Source organism: Podarcis vaucheri (genome assembly GCF_965113315.1).
Source record: "Podarcis vaucheri genome assembly, chromosome: 13".
Taxonomy (NCBI): Eukaryota; Metazoa; Chordata; class Lepidosauria; order Squamata; family Lacertidae; genus Podarcis; species Podarcis vaucheri.
In genome coordinates this window covers 34,353,692-34,366,565 of record NC_138751.1, presented here as the reverse complement: position 1 = coordinate 34,366,565, position 12,874 = coordinate 34,353,692, and the positions used below count along the sequence as shown (strand labels likewise).

Below are 12,874 nucleotides of genomic sequence, written 5' to 3'. Positions count from 1 at the left end.
TCACCGCTACTACCGACGTGTACCATGGTTATGGCAAGCTGTTTCAGCCACTGCTGCTTCTGCCTCCTAGCAGGCCTGCTGGTGGTCTGGCAGTCCCAGATTATTTGTATTCACTATGACTCATTGCTGTAGTTTGGAAAGTCCTAAATACCACCATTTGGTAGCCAAGCCCAAAACCAAAAGTCCTGTTGGGATGCATTTTGGCTTGCCTGGTGATGAAACTGAGTGTGTGATGATTGATAATATTGTCATTTATCTGTTTTAGACCCCTAGCAATTGCAAGGACATTGTCCTGTTCACCTCTGTATAGTTCCAGCCTTACTTCAGACATTGTGGTAGATTGCAATGTTTAGCTGGTGATATTGTGAGGTTTAGCTGCTGATAACATTGCTGTGTTTAGCTGGTGATTTATCGTGATGTTGAAAACCAGATATTGCTTAGCCCTTACTCACATTGTGATTTGTGATATATTGCCAGCTCAAATATTATGAAACATTATCACGATGTGAACTTTAAACCAGTTTTGGACAATATATTGATATATTGCCCAGCCTATTATCCCACCTATCTAAACACAGTCCCATCACTGTAGCTCACTGGCAAGGCTATGACTTATCAGAGGACAAGATTCATGGGCAAGACTGCTGAATCAGCTACATCACTAGAGCTTGATCAAAGGAGTAGGCAATAAAATAGATACACCAGCAATATTGTGGCTGATACCGTGGCACATATACCTGGTCCTTGTGGCCCCAACCTTCCTGGAGTCTTAGTTGGTGTAGGAAGTACTTCCATGCAAATATCTTCATGAGGAAGCAGGACTAGGATGAGGCAGTTCCATGGGAGCATGAGGCCTATGGGATAAGCAGGCAGCATCAGGTCCAAGGCAAGAACAGGATGTTGAACAGCTCCAGGTGGGGGAGCCCTCCTGGTTGGCATGGATTGTGTTCACATTGTCGCCTTAGAGAACATTGAACTTGTGCTTTTTTGATGTGTTTCACACTTCTGGTTGCAGCTGTGTGTACACACCAGGGAATATTAAAAGGGCAGAAATATTTTAATTTATGCAAAGGTGTTCATACCTTGACTAGAGAAAAATTAGGAACAGCTTAAGGTCTTCAATCATTTTGAAGCTGGTTTTAGAATCAACATATCAACCAGTAGTATCTTAGAACAAAGGAAAGGATATTATGCATTTTGGATAATGTTGTGTGAACACAGAGTAAAAACAAAGCACTGGAAACACAAGGAGTGCACAGTAAATAGGAGTGTGAACACAGCCACAGTCGCCTCCTGAGACAGCTATAGAAATTGTTTTCTGTGCAGAGAGCTAGAACCAACTGAAACCTTATGTAGGTTGACAAGACCCAAAGTATGGAATGCTCCACCTCGCTGGAGGGACTGGCTAGCTGGTTAAAGTGCCCTCACCTTATTTTGTAGTCTTTACCTTTTGTGAGAAAGAGGAGACAGAGATACTGCAGGGGTCTCATGAGTCAAAGAATGGTAACAGAGCTGTGTCTTCCAGCTGGAAGGGCCCCAAATTACATTTGGATGGTTCTCCCTTGAGCACACAGTCTGAATGTCATTCTCATCAGAGTCCTTCATTGAGCAATGCAAGGTCTGTGGGTCATAATACCCTGTTCTGCAGTGAGAGCTCTTTGCATTATGGTGGCAGCTTCTAGCTGGATCCTTTGGGGTCCCTATTCTTTGGGTTGTGGAAATGACTTTGGGATGTTCTGTACTAAAAGGAATAGTGTAGGCATAAATGTTTCCCTGTCTTCAACTTGTTCTGTGGATTGGCCTTCCTCAAAGCAGTTCTTGAGTTGATTTCATGATGCAAGAGGTCTGGTTATCCTTTCTGATTCCGACACTAGGCGGTGATAGTTGCACCTTTGCAGGAATACAAGGTATTACAGTGTATAAGGTACGGGTAGAGAAAGATTTCCAAATACAGAGCTATTTGCAGCTGCATGTGTTTTAGTAGCTTTGCGCTAATACTGATGCAAAATGGTCCACTTAGGCATGTGCTGAAGTTAGAGTGGGAGAGATCAGTCTGCTTGTATTCAATGCCCATTTTTAAGTGTTCCGTCATAAAATGTTAATTCAGTCAGTTTTGTCCTTTTTCTATGTTAAACTATTATTATAAAAAATTGCATAAGAATTTGCATTTATATACATATTTAAATATCTTCACAAAATATGCATTTCTATTTTATTTCCAAATCCATGTTTTTAAGCACAGTTTTTGAGGTGAGAAAGTGTATTTGGAGAATTTTGTACTTCAAAATTTGGAGTAGTGCGAAAAGTAATTTGTTCTGATTTACACATTAGTCCAGGAGGATGCAGATCAGGCCAGATCACACCAGAATTCCTTGCTCTCCTGCTCTCTCTCTCTTCACAACTCTCTTCAACTAGAGTTGAAGCTCTGCTGGAGGCTGGAGGAAGCACAGGAAAGTGGCTGCTGCTGCTGTGCTACCTCCAACATCAGCTGTTAGGTGAGGAGGCTGAGCAGCCTAAGCAAAGCCCTGCTGTGCCCTCAGGTCTCTATGGGGCTTCCTCTGCCCTCACTGACATCCTCTTCAGGCTCCAGGGAAGGTCTCCCCATGAGCCACAAGGACTCCAGCTCTCTGCTGCCATTTTTTGGTATGAGTCTGTCTGTCTGTTTATTTCCCGGAACTGCATGTAAGTAGAACATGCTTAAGTGGGGGAAGATGTGTGCCTGTACTATATCAAATAGTCTCAGCATTTGTTAGATTAGGGCAAAAGAGTGTCACCATATAATTTCTAAAATGAGAGGAAGACAAGGCACTCTGAACCTGCCTCAAGGCAGTGACTTCCTTGTTGCCTCACATAGTTTCGAGAAGTGGCACAGATCTAGGTCTGGAAAACCCCCAATAGTGACTTGGCAGGGGGAGATTCTCTGTTTCTTCCCTCCAGCATCCTGTCCACCTCCATCTTCAAGTTCAATGATTCTGAAAGCTTCTGAAGCCAAGTCTCTGTGTAGCTTGCAGCTAGACATTCAAGCCATTTCCCCCCAAGTCTCCCACCGATGTAGTGGAGCAGGCCTGCAATAGGGGCAGATCCTCCAAGGAGCTGTGTTTTAATGTTGCAATTTGATTCAATTTTCCACTCTATAAAATTACCCATCATTGTTCGTTGCCTCCTAACAGACACCTTCACTCTTAATTTAACAATCCTATCGAATTCTGCCTCGGAAATTGGAAAAATTTATCACCTGTGAAATTTTATTTTTCCTTGGTTGTATCTGTTTTTGTAAAACTTCATTAGCGACGATGACTTGCTGAGGAAATTATCTTTCTCTCTCTCTGTCTCTCTCCTTTCTCTATCCCAGTCTCACTTCCTTTCATTCTTAAAAAAAGAATGAAAGAAACACTCAACCACAACTGAGATTTTTATTTCCATAATAAAAAAGAACAACAGCAGCCCATACTTCACACAGACAGACAGAAAAAAAGAAACAAACAAAACCTCTGCTGAATTTTCACAATTGCCACATTGGTTCAGATCAGTAGTTTATTTTGCACAATTTCCTATCCCCTGATGGTGTGGTATTTTAGTTACCCAAAGGAAATTCACGAGAAGGGCATGGTGGTAATTTACAGGACCTTGTGTTGGTGTTCTGCACCTGGTAATTCAGGAATGGGGAACCTATGGTCCTCCAAATGCTGTTGGACTATAATTTCCATCACCCCTGAGCATTAGCCATGCTGCTTGGGATTTAGAGATCCATAGGTTCCCTATTCCTGAATGTCATTGTGCTGTCATTGTGGCATTCTAGCCATCACTGTGCCTTGATTGGCTGCTTTGGTACACGGAATATACAGGGATGTTGTTGGTGGCTGCCCACTTTTCAATCACCTGACAACACAGGATGCTCTGTAGGGATCCCGGCCCAGCTATAGCTGCAAACAGTGTCAAATGCAAACAGGCACACTTGCAAAGATGCAATCTACTTTCAGTAGACTTTGGATTCTCTTGGGAGCTCCTGAGTAGATCCAACCTCAGCAGCATGGCTTACATTTGATGCCAAATTTAAACAGCACCAAATGCAAGCTGTATTTGGAAAGGATCAGTTGCAAGTGAAAGCTCCCCATTGTTTCTTTGTGGTTGCGGATTACCTGATCCTGACATCAGGTGATTGACAGGGGTGTGTGGCCAGTGGGAAATACCATCTCACGTCAAATTAGGAGACCTGGGAAGTATAATTTGTTCCATGGCCAGCGATCCCCAACCCATGGTTTAGACTGTTGCAGGGAAATATCAAAAAAGAGCCCTGTGGACCTTAAGAACTTGGGCATTTATTATTAAATAAATTTCTATGCCATACAGTCTTCTGGTGTTTGCTTGTAGCCTGCCTTTAGCAAATAGGGGTTTATATCTGGACTCCATTCCTCTTTGAGGAATTGTATGCACTGAGCAGGTTGCCCAGTACAATGTAGAGGTGGGTTAGGGTTAGGGTTAGATTATGGTTTTAACAGATGCTTGGGCAATAGGCTGAACTCGTGGAATACAAGTTAAACAAGTGGCATGATTGCCACACCAATACGATATTTAAATGCAATGCATGCTTGTTTTGCAGTCTTAAACTGGTCTTTTTCTGATACCTTACACATGAACAGTCCTTTGTGATACAGACACACACACATTATGGGTGGGCAAGAGTGAAGGGAGTCAGGTTGGAGGGCATATTGAGTCTGTTTTTCAGCCTTAGTGTGGAAGCCGGACCAGTGAGCAGTTTGCTGGCAGCACCTTCCTGAGTTAAAACATGAATGGCTTCTTTCCTGAAAGCTTCCATCCATCAAAAGCTTTTAGGGGCACTGTGCAACTGGGAAAGCCTGGCATTTAATTATGATATTAATGTTTCAACTGCAATCCTTCAAGTTGTCTGCCTTGGATTCCACTCTTTCAGCCTGCAGCCAAAGCCCTGACTGAGGCAACTTAAAACTTGCATCCCTGCATTGTACACGACAACCTGCTCAGTGTATAGTTTAGCAAAGAAGAAAAATCTTACCTCCTTATCCTTCATTGTGGGAGGATCCTAGCACACATACTTTGTATGCAGAAGGTTCCAGGTAAAATCCCTGGAAGTCTTTGCATAAAAAGCATATCCAGGTAGAAAAGATTAGGTAGCAGATGAAAGAGTCTCTGTCTTAACTCCTGGAGGGCTGTTCTCTGCCAGAGTGGGCAGCTGCCTTCTACAGATGCTGGCAATTGAATCTGGAAACCTTCTGCATGCAAAACATGCACCCTGCCATTGAGTATTGTCTCTTCCCAGAACAGCATACAATGACTACGTTGGTGGATGCATACCCTAAGTAGGAATGGTTCACACATAGACTACACCCATGGCTTGGTGTCTGGTGGCTTGGATTGCTCATCGCTTGATGCCTTGCAGCTGATTGTAGCAATAGAAATGATTGAAAAGCACTGTATTTATGGCAACATGGAAGTTCTGGCTATAGTGTATATTATTTGTTGGTGCATTCACCTATGCAAACTGTTGCTTCTTGTGTTGCAGTCTTTGAGTGATGACTTCTCATGTGTGAACCAGCCCATTGCTCATAAATATCACTATTATCAAGTTATGCATCACTAGGGCTCATTTGAATCAGGGTTCTTCAACACTTAGCCTGGAGCTTGGCCTCTGGCTTTTCTCAAAATTGCAGTCTTTAGTCCAGAAATTTTAGCTCTCACCTCAGGTGTTTGGTGGCCATTTGTGTTGGTTCACAGTGCTAAGGCAAAGGTACTTGGTACATGTGCTAGGCTAGGCATTTCTTACTATGCATCACATCCAATAGCTGAGCCCTTTTGCATGAAAAAGAGTTTCTCGGGCTGGAAGTCCAGCTGAAATTAAGTCCTGCATACTTCTTCTGGGAAGACAGGTTGGACTAGAAAACTCTTGGATAATTTTCCAAGTTCTTTTTGGTGTCGCACTTCCTTTTCTTTACCTTCTTTGATTTCAAAACAATGCAGAGAATACATGGAGGCAGCTGAGGAGACGTTTCTGGTGAAATTTGGCTCTGTTTGGGGCCAAGGACTTAGACCCAGCAAACTGCCCTGAACCCATTAAGAAAGCTCTGCTAATGCAGTTTGCACAGCAGCCTGAGATGAAAAGAAGAGTGGAGTTTCCAGTAAAGCAGAGAGAAGGCGAGACAGAAGAATCTCCTTGGGGGAATGTCTGGGGTTCACTCAGCTAAACAGCTTTGCTGAGCAATTTGAGCTGTTGGCAAGGGAGGGCCAAATGCTCACTAACCTTGTTCAAGGAGACAAGGAATTTGATGGGCAGTGTTTTCTAACATGTTAAGGGTTCTAAAACTTAAACCTGGAACCTCATAACCTGACGTAACCTAGTGATCTCTTTGATACTATCTGTGCAACTTGGACCCTGCTGCTGGTTGTATGAAGCCTCTGGATTCGCCAAGTTTTTCTATTATGTTTTACAATCATGGGATTCAAGTGCCTTTTCCTGAGACTCTCTTGTGAAAATGACCAAAGTGTAAAAAATAAAAAATGAAGTAAGCACTACCTTTGTAGGTCTATGTGTGCTCAGATCTTGGACCCTCTTCAGGCAAAGAAAACAGATGGGGCCCAGCAATTGGTAGTTAGTCTAAGGGCTACAGCCTTTTGCCCTTGCTTGGTTGACAGAACACTCTGCCTGCTGTTCTTCTGTGTTGGATAACTGTCCTCAGGGACCCTGGAAGGGAGAATTCCAGTACTGAATTTGGGTCTGGCTGTTCAAGAATCCGAAGTCATTGACTGGCTGGATGCAGAGGAGTGGTCAGAGGCACCAGCTGGCAAATCCCCAGGAGAACCCCCCAGGAAAGAAGGCTCAGAGCCAGGGGGTTGGTGGTGGGGCAATGATGAGTGGTCAGAGGGAGAAGTAGGAGCAGAGTGGGAGGAGGAGGCATTGGAAGCTGAAGAGGCAACAGGGTTTAGTGAGCAGGAAGAGGCGGTGGCAGAGAGTGGTTCAGACTCAGAGGCAAGAGAGGAGGTGGGGCCAGGAGACAAAGATGGGGCAGGCTGTGTAAGAATCCAGGGAGTTTTCCCCTCCTGCTGTGACCAGCTCCTCTCACCGTGGTCTCCCAGAACACAGAGAAAAATTAAGAGGGTGGAGCAAAGAGAGGCAAGATGGCAGAGCTTTAGGCTTTTAGAGAAGGAACCGGGGTAGGAGCCTTAGAGAGGGGTGGGAAGGCAGGGACCTTTAGTCCTCAGAACTGCCTCATTGGGGCAAAACCTACTGAGAAGAGTTGCTGTGTTCATTAGGCATGTGCTGTTTTGGTTTCTTTGAATAAAGAGTTAACTTCACTGACACTGTTATTTTTTATTGCTGACCTGCTCATGACTCTGGCTCCTGATACCCAACCTAGCCCTGCAGGTTTCCCATAACCAGGCCTAGGACCAATAGCTGGCATCTTTGGGAGCTGCTAATGGCACACTCCCAATGCAGCCATTGGTCTAGGCCCATTTCCCATCAATCTTTCAATAAAGACTGCATCTGCCATTATATTTGCTCATAGCATTCTGAACTGACACTACATCACTCCAGAGCATTGTGGGCAATTACAGTGGCATACTTCAGGGTACATTAGAGAAGAGCCAATAAACATGGAAACAGATAGGTAGGGATGAACCAGAAGATCCACCGGGGGGGGGGGCACCAGAGAACCCCATCAAACCAAGAGCCAGTTCTTGCCCACAAGAAGCTTTTAGAGGCTGCTGCTCAATTCTCAACCATGTGAATCCATCTAACATATTGTTTGTTCTCTTCCTCCCTGTTTTGCTGTTTATTGCTTTGGTCGTTTTCACAACCAACGTTTGGATTTTTGTAGTGTCTGTAAATCAAATGGTAAAGCCATAAGGGTTGGTCATATGTGGATTCATTTTGACATGGTTCTGGCTGGGGCTGATGGGAGTTGAAGTTCAAAACATATAGAGGGCACCAGGTTGAGGAAAGCTGTGTTAAAAGAATTCCTTAATAGTTCTGATGAAGTTCTCATCTATACTTAGTCAGTTGCCTAGATGGGAGGCCACCCAGAAACCCCTCTATGTACTGCCAAGGGCTCCTTAGTGGATGATCATGATGCAGACCTAGCAAATAAAGGAACAATATTGAGAAACTCAAAAGAAGAATGCAACGGGAAGTTCTCTTGCATAAGCTCCATTGAAATGTGTGTGAGATTTGCTGAATTTTCTGCTAGATTGTAGCCCCCTTCTGGTCTCCCTTACATTGAAAGTGTACTTATTGTACATATTAGCCTTCAGGTTTCACCCTAAACACGTGTGCTATTTCTAGAGACCTGCTATGCTCTAAATAGTGTCCTCATGGCTGCAAGGTGGTACTGTGGCTTGCCCATAGCACACAGTTCAAAGCTGGAGGAAGGAGTTCTTGATATATTTAGAAACTGCAGAGAAGCAGTTGGTGTTTGGTGGTGTTGTTTTAAAACAAACTACAGTCATACCTCGGGACACGGGTGGCACTGTGGGTTAAACCACAGAGCCTAGGACTTGCCAATCAGAAGGTCGGCGGTTCAAATCCTCGTGACGGGGTGAGCTCCCGTTGCTCGGTCCCAGCTCCTGCCCACCTACCAGTTTGAAAGCATGTCAAAGTGCAAGTAGATAAATAGGTACCGCTCCGGTGGGAAGGTAAACGGCGTTTCTGTGTGCTGCTCTGGTTCGCCAGAAGTGGCTTTGTCATGCTGTCTGCAGACAAACGCCGGCTCCCTCGGCCTATAGAGTGAGATGAGCGCACAACCCCAGAGTCGGTCACGACTGGACCTAATGGTCAGGGGTACCTTTACTTTTACCTTTACAGTCATACCTCAGGTTGAAGTAGCTTCGGGATAAGTATTTTCAGGTTGTGCGCTGCGGCGACCCAGAAGTAATGGAGCGCATTACTTCCGGGTTTCGCCGCTCAGACATGCGCAGATGGTCAAAATGACGTCATGCGCAGAAGCGGCGAATTGCCACCCATGCGGATGCGGGTTGCGTTCACTTCTGGATGCGAGGCTCCGGAACGGATCCTGTTCGCATCCAGAGGTACCACTGTATTTTTTGTATTGTAGTCGCTCAGTGTGCTGATTGTAGATATGGGTGCTCCTGAAGAACAATCATGTGAGGTCCGAAACATTCTCTAAATAGTGTCCTTGGCTTAGATCTCCCAGAGCGAGCTTGAATGTAATATGCATGGCCTGCGCCATATTAGAGGTGATTCCTGCTGCCTCTGCCACAAGTAGGAAAAGGTCTGCCAGGTTCAAGAGATGGTTGAGGGCTGGCAGCAGCACTCTTTTAGTTTGGTCAGCATGAAGCCTGAAAAAACTGGCCTAACCCTTCCACTGTTCAGCGAAGGATGAGCAACCCTGTGTTTTCCATTTACTCTCTTTATCACATCATAGCATTGCCTGGAAGGATATTAATCGAGCTTTGATTGTTCAATTATTGTTAGGGTTTTTTCCTCTACTTTTCTCTGTGTGTGCATTTTTTTTTAAGTCATTGTAATAAGTTAACATTTACGGTTCTCCTTCACAGATCCAGAGAGCAGGCAAGGGGTGGGTGTGGGTGTGGGTGGGAAAGGCACTCTCAATAATTTATTTTAAAATCAATGCTAATGAGGTTGTGTCTCGTCATTGGCCTGAGTTTTACAATCAAGCCTGATTTATTTAGAAAAGATCTTTGGTGCCACTTTCCCATCTAACGGTGGGGGTGGAACAGGGCAGGGAGAGCTGTTTCTGTGACCCTCCAACTTCAGATCCAATTCTAAATTCACAGAGGGATGAACTGACCAGGTTTGCATTGATTTGAATGGAGAGTAAGAGACAGCTGTGCCCCAGACAAAGTGGTGGTAGGGAGAAGCTTTGGCTTCCAGAAAGTGCAGCATGGCAGGTTGTCCGGCACACTTTGCACTAATTCTATGATATTGGCAAAAGATCTGTTTCTGAGTCTGACCAGCTTTGCATCTGACCTTCTGTCAGCTATCTTGTTTTGTTTACTGAGAACTAGAGCTCTGTGCCCCAGAGGCGTTAGATTTTATACTACAACCAGAATTGTCTTCCAGGTTTAAATTTCCTTGTGTTAAACAAACAAATAAATGAGAACCAGAATTCGGCCTCCCAAGTGTTTCAGTTTTCATTTTTAGAAGCAGGCTTCCAGGCCTTGAGACTTCAAACACAGGCTGGTAACATTTTGATGGGACTGAATGGAGCTGCTCTTGGTCTTAAGTGGCTCATGAAAGTGATACCTTAATGTTGGGCATCCCACAAGTGGAATAATGTTTGTGCACAGTAACATACATACCTTCAGTTACTGCTGGGGAAGAACCATTTCTTTATGCCAACACAGCTTTTATCTTGTGAATACAGATGTCTGTTTGCTAAGTGATAAAATACCAGCTTGTCTTCCCGTGTGATGGGGAATTTTTTTTTGCCACACATCTGCACTTGATCAGCAATCTTGGAAAGAGGTAGCCTGATAATTCTGCTTACTGTCCTTGGTGGGATGATACAGACAACCAGCTTACCAAGTGGTTAAATTCATCCTGTGTTAAGTTATCACTTGACAAATGATAACTATCTGTATTTGGCCTCTGTTTTCCTGTTAGTCTCTTAACCCATACTGCCTTCTGGAATGCATTCCCCCCTTGTGCTAAGTCCGTCCTTCCGCATCCACACGCATACAGCCCTCCTCCCTTTTCCTCTTCCCATGGCCTCCATCATCTCCTGACAGTGTGTTTCATTCATTGTCTTCTCTTTAGTGAGACCGGAGATACTTGTCAAAGCTAAGGAAGCTTTCCCGCTTGTGTTATGCTTATAAAGTGCCATGTAAATTTATGACGCTATAACAAGTGATTGCTATTACTGCCTTAAATAACAATTGATAGGTTTATGGGGCATATTTTAAAATACTACCTCCCTCTGCTAGCAGGTGATAACCCATTTTCCTGTTCTATATGTTAAGCTTTTGCATGTAGGTTGTTGTTCCCGAACAGCATAGGGATGAGTGCTGATTCTAACGTTGCTGTACTGACATGTTGCCACTGAAATTTTCTTCTGTATGGTCAGGGTTCCACGTGGCTGTGGAAACATCTGAAATCAGCTTCCCATGTGGCTTGCCCAAACTGCCCGATAAGTAGCCAGGTGGTCATGTGATCAGGAAGTATGGCACTTAAATGGGTTCTTAACCACGCCAAGCCAAGTACAAATGCAGACAATGTCACAGTCAAATAGGGAACTCGAGTATGCAGAAGTGAGTTTTGGCAGTAGTGACACCTGAATTAGACCATTGGATCGCTTCACTCTTAATATTTGTATGTAGTGTTGGCATTAATATAATGTATGTTAATATGTGGCTTTGGTAGGAGAGAGGTAGGATAGCTGTTTTCTCCAAAACGTGCTTTAGGGTAGAAGATACTTGTGATTTCCAATGCAGTGAAGCTACGCTCAAACTACCACCACCACACCTAAAATGTTACTTCTGTTATAGCTGTAAGCCAGCCAAGGTTAGAAACAGTTTAGTGAGATAGTTGAAAAGAGATCAGAAGAGGCTTTTCAGGGGTTTGCATTATTTCAAAACCACACATAACCTGTTTGGCCAGGGATAACTGTGGGGCAAAATAAATGTGTTCACACACCATGAGAAGTGAACTTTCTTAGAGAGTATTGTCTGTCATAGTCTCTAATAAGCTCATAGCAGAAGAACGATTTGAACCAAGGACTCATCCTTTTCACAAGTCAGTCTATTAACCATTGCCCTGCTTTAACTCTATGAAGTCATCACAGATGACTTTTTAGCATGTAAATAAGCAGCCAGTGGGCTGTGGTAGTAAACAGGAAGGATGCATATCCCATGCCGGCTTTAGGGCCACTTCAAATGTTGCAAAATACTTAAAACAGGAAAACAAGCCTGCAACTGGTATATTCTGTACAGTGGTACCTCGGGTTACATACGCTTCAGGTTATGTACGCTTCAGGTTACAGACTCCGCTAACCCAGAAATAGTACCTCAGGTTAAGAATTTTGGTTCAGGATGAGAACAGAAATCATCCTCTGGCAGCGCGGCAGCAGCAGGAGGCCCCATTAGCTAAAGTGGTGCTTCAGGTTAAGAACAGTTTCAGGTTAAGAACAGACCTCTGGAACGAATTAAGTACTTAACCCGAGGTACCACTGTATAGTGATCTCCCACTTGGATTTATTGCTGCTTGTAGATAATGAACAAACATGGGGAGTATTGCTGACCACAGTGTCTCTTCAGTTGGAAAATACATTTATGTGTATTTGCTAGATGTTGCCATCTACAGAGGGTGCATGGTAATGCCTACATGAGAATTCTTCCCATATAAGAATTTTGCATTATAAAACATCTCTCAGAAGGCAGTGAGAGTTACCTAGTCATCTTTGTGAGGGCTAAACCAGACATGATGCAGGAGGTCTGTGGTGGACTGGGGGGGGGGGCTACTAATTAGCAGCCTCACACTGTTGCTTTGAAGTTGAGGGAAGTAGCACTGCAGGAGGATTGGTTTAACCACATCCTCCCATCCCATTTCCCTGATTCAAATTCCTTTACGCTGAAACTGCTGTTAGCTCTGTAGAGCATGGAGGGAGGGAGACAGGTACCACTTTCTAAAAAGAGCAGCAAATAATTTTAGCCGCATGCCTGGAGCTGAGGCAAACCATTCAGTCTGGTAGCTGTACAAATGTTGTTTGAATTGGGGGGGGGGCAGGAATGGTTGAAAACTTTACCAACTGTTTCTAGGCTCCTCTGTGTGTACCATCATAGGCTTTCTAAGGTTGTATTTATGGATTGGTTATGATCTGAGCAGAATCCTCTTAGTCTCTTCAGGTTCCAGGTCTGAATATCTGTG

At 44.1% G+C, this 12,874-nt stretch overlaps 1 protein-coding gene and 1 long non-coding RNA gene across 8 annotated transcripts in view; one reads left to right on the top strand and one right to left on the bottom strand.

The window, feature by feature from the left end:
- Window positions 1-12,874, top strand: part of SKAP1 (src kinase associated phosphoprotein 1) — a 339,196-nt gene that overhangs the window by 270,132 nt on the left and 56,190 nt on the right. The gene's annotated exons all lie outside the window — the stretch shown is intronic.
- On the bottom strand, window positions 736-3,719 carry LOC309517868. The gene is made up of 3 exons (XR_014213306.1): window positions 3,583-3,719; window positions 3,236-3,369; window positions 736-854 (listed from the first exon to the last, which is right to left on the bottom strand). It is a non-coding gene; the product is annotated as an uncharacterized lncRNA (long non-coding RNA).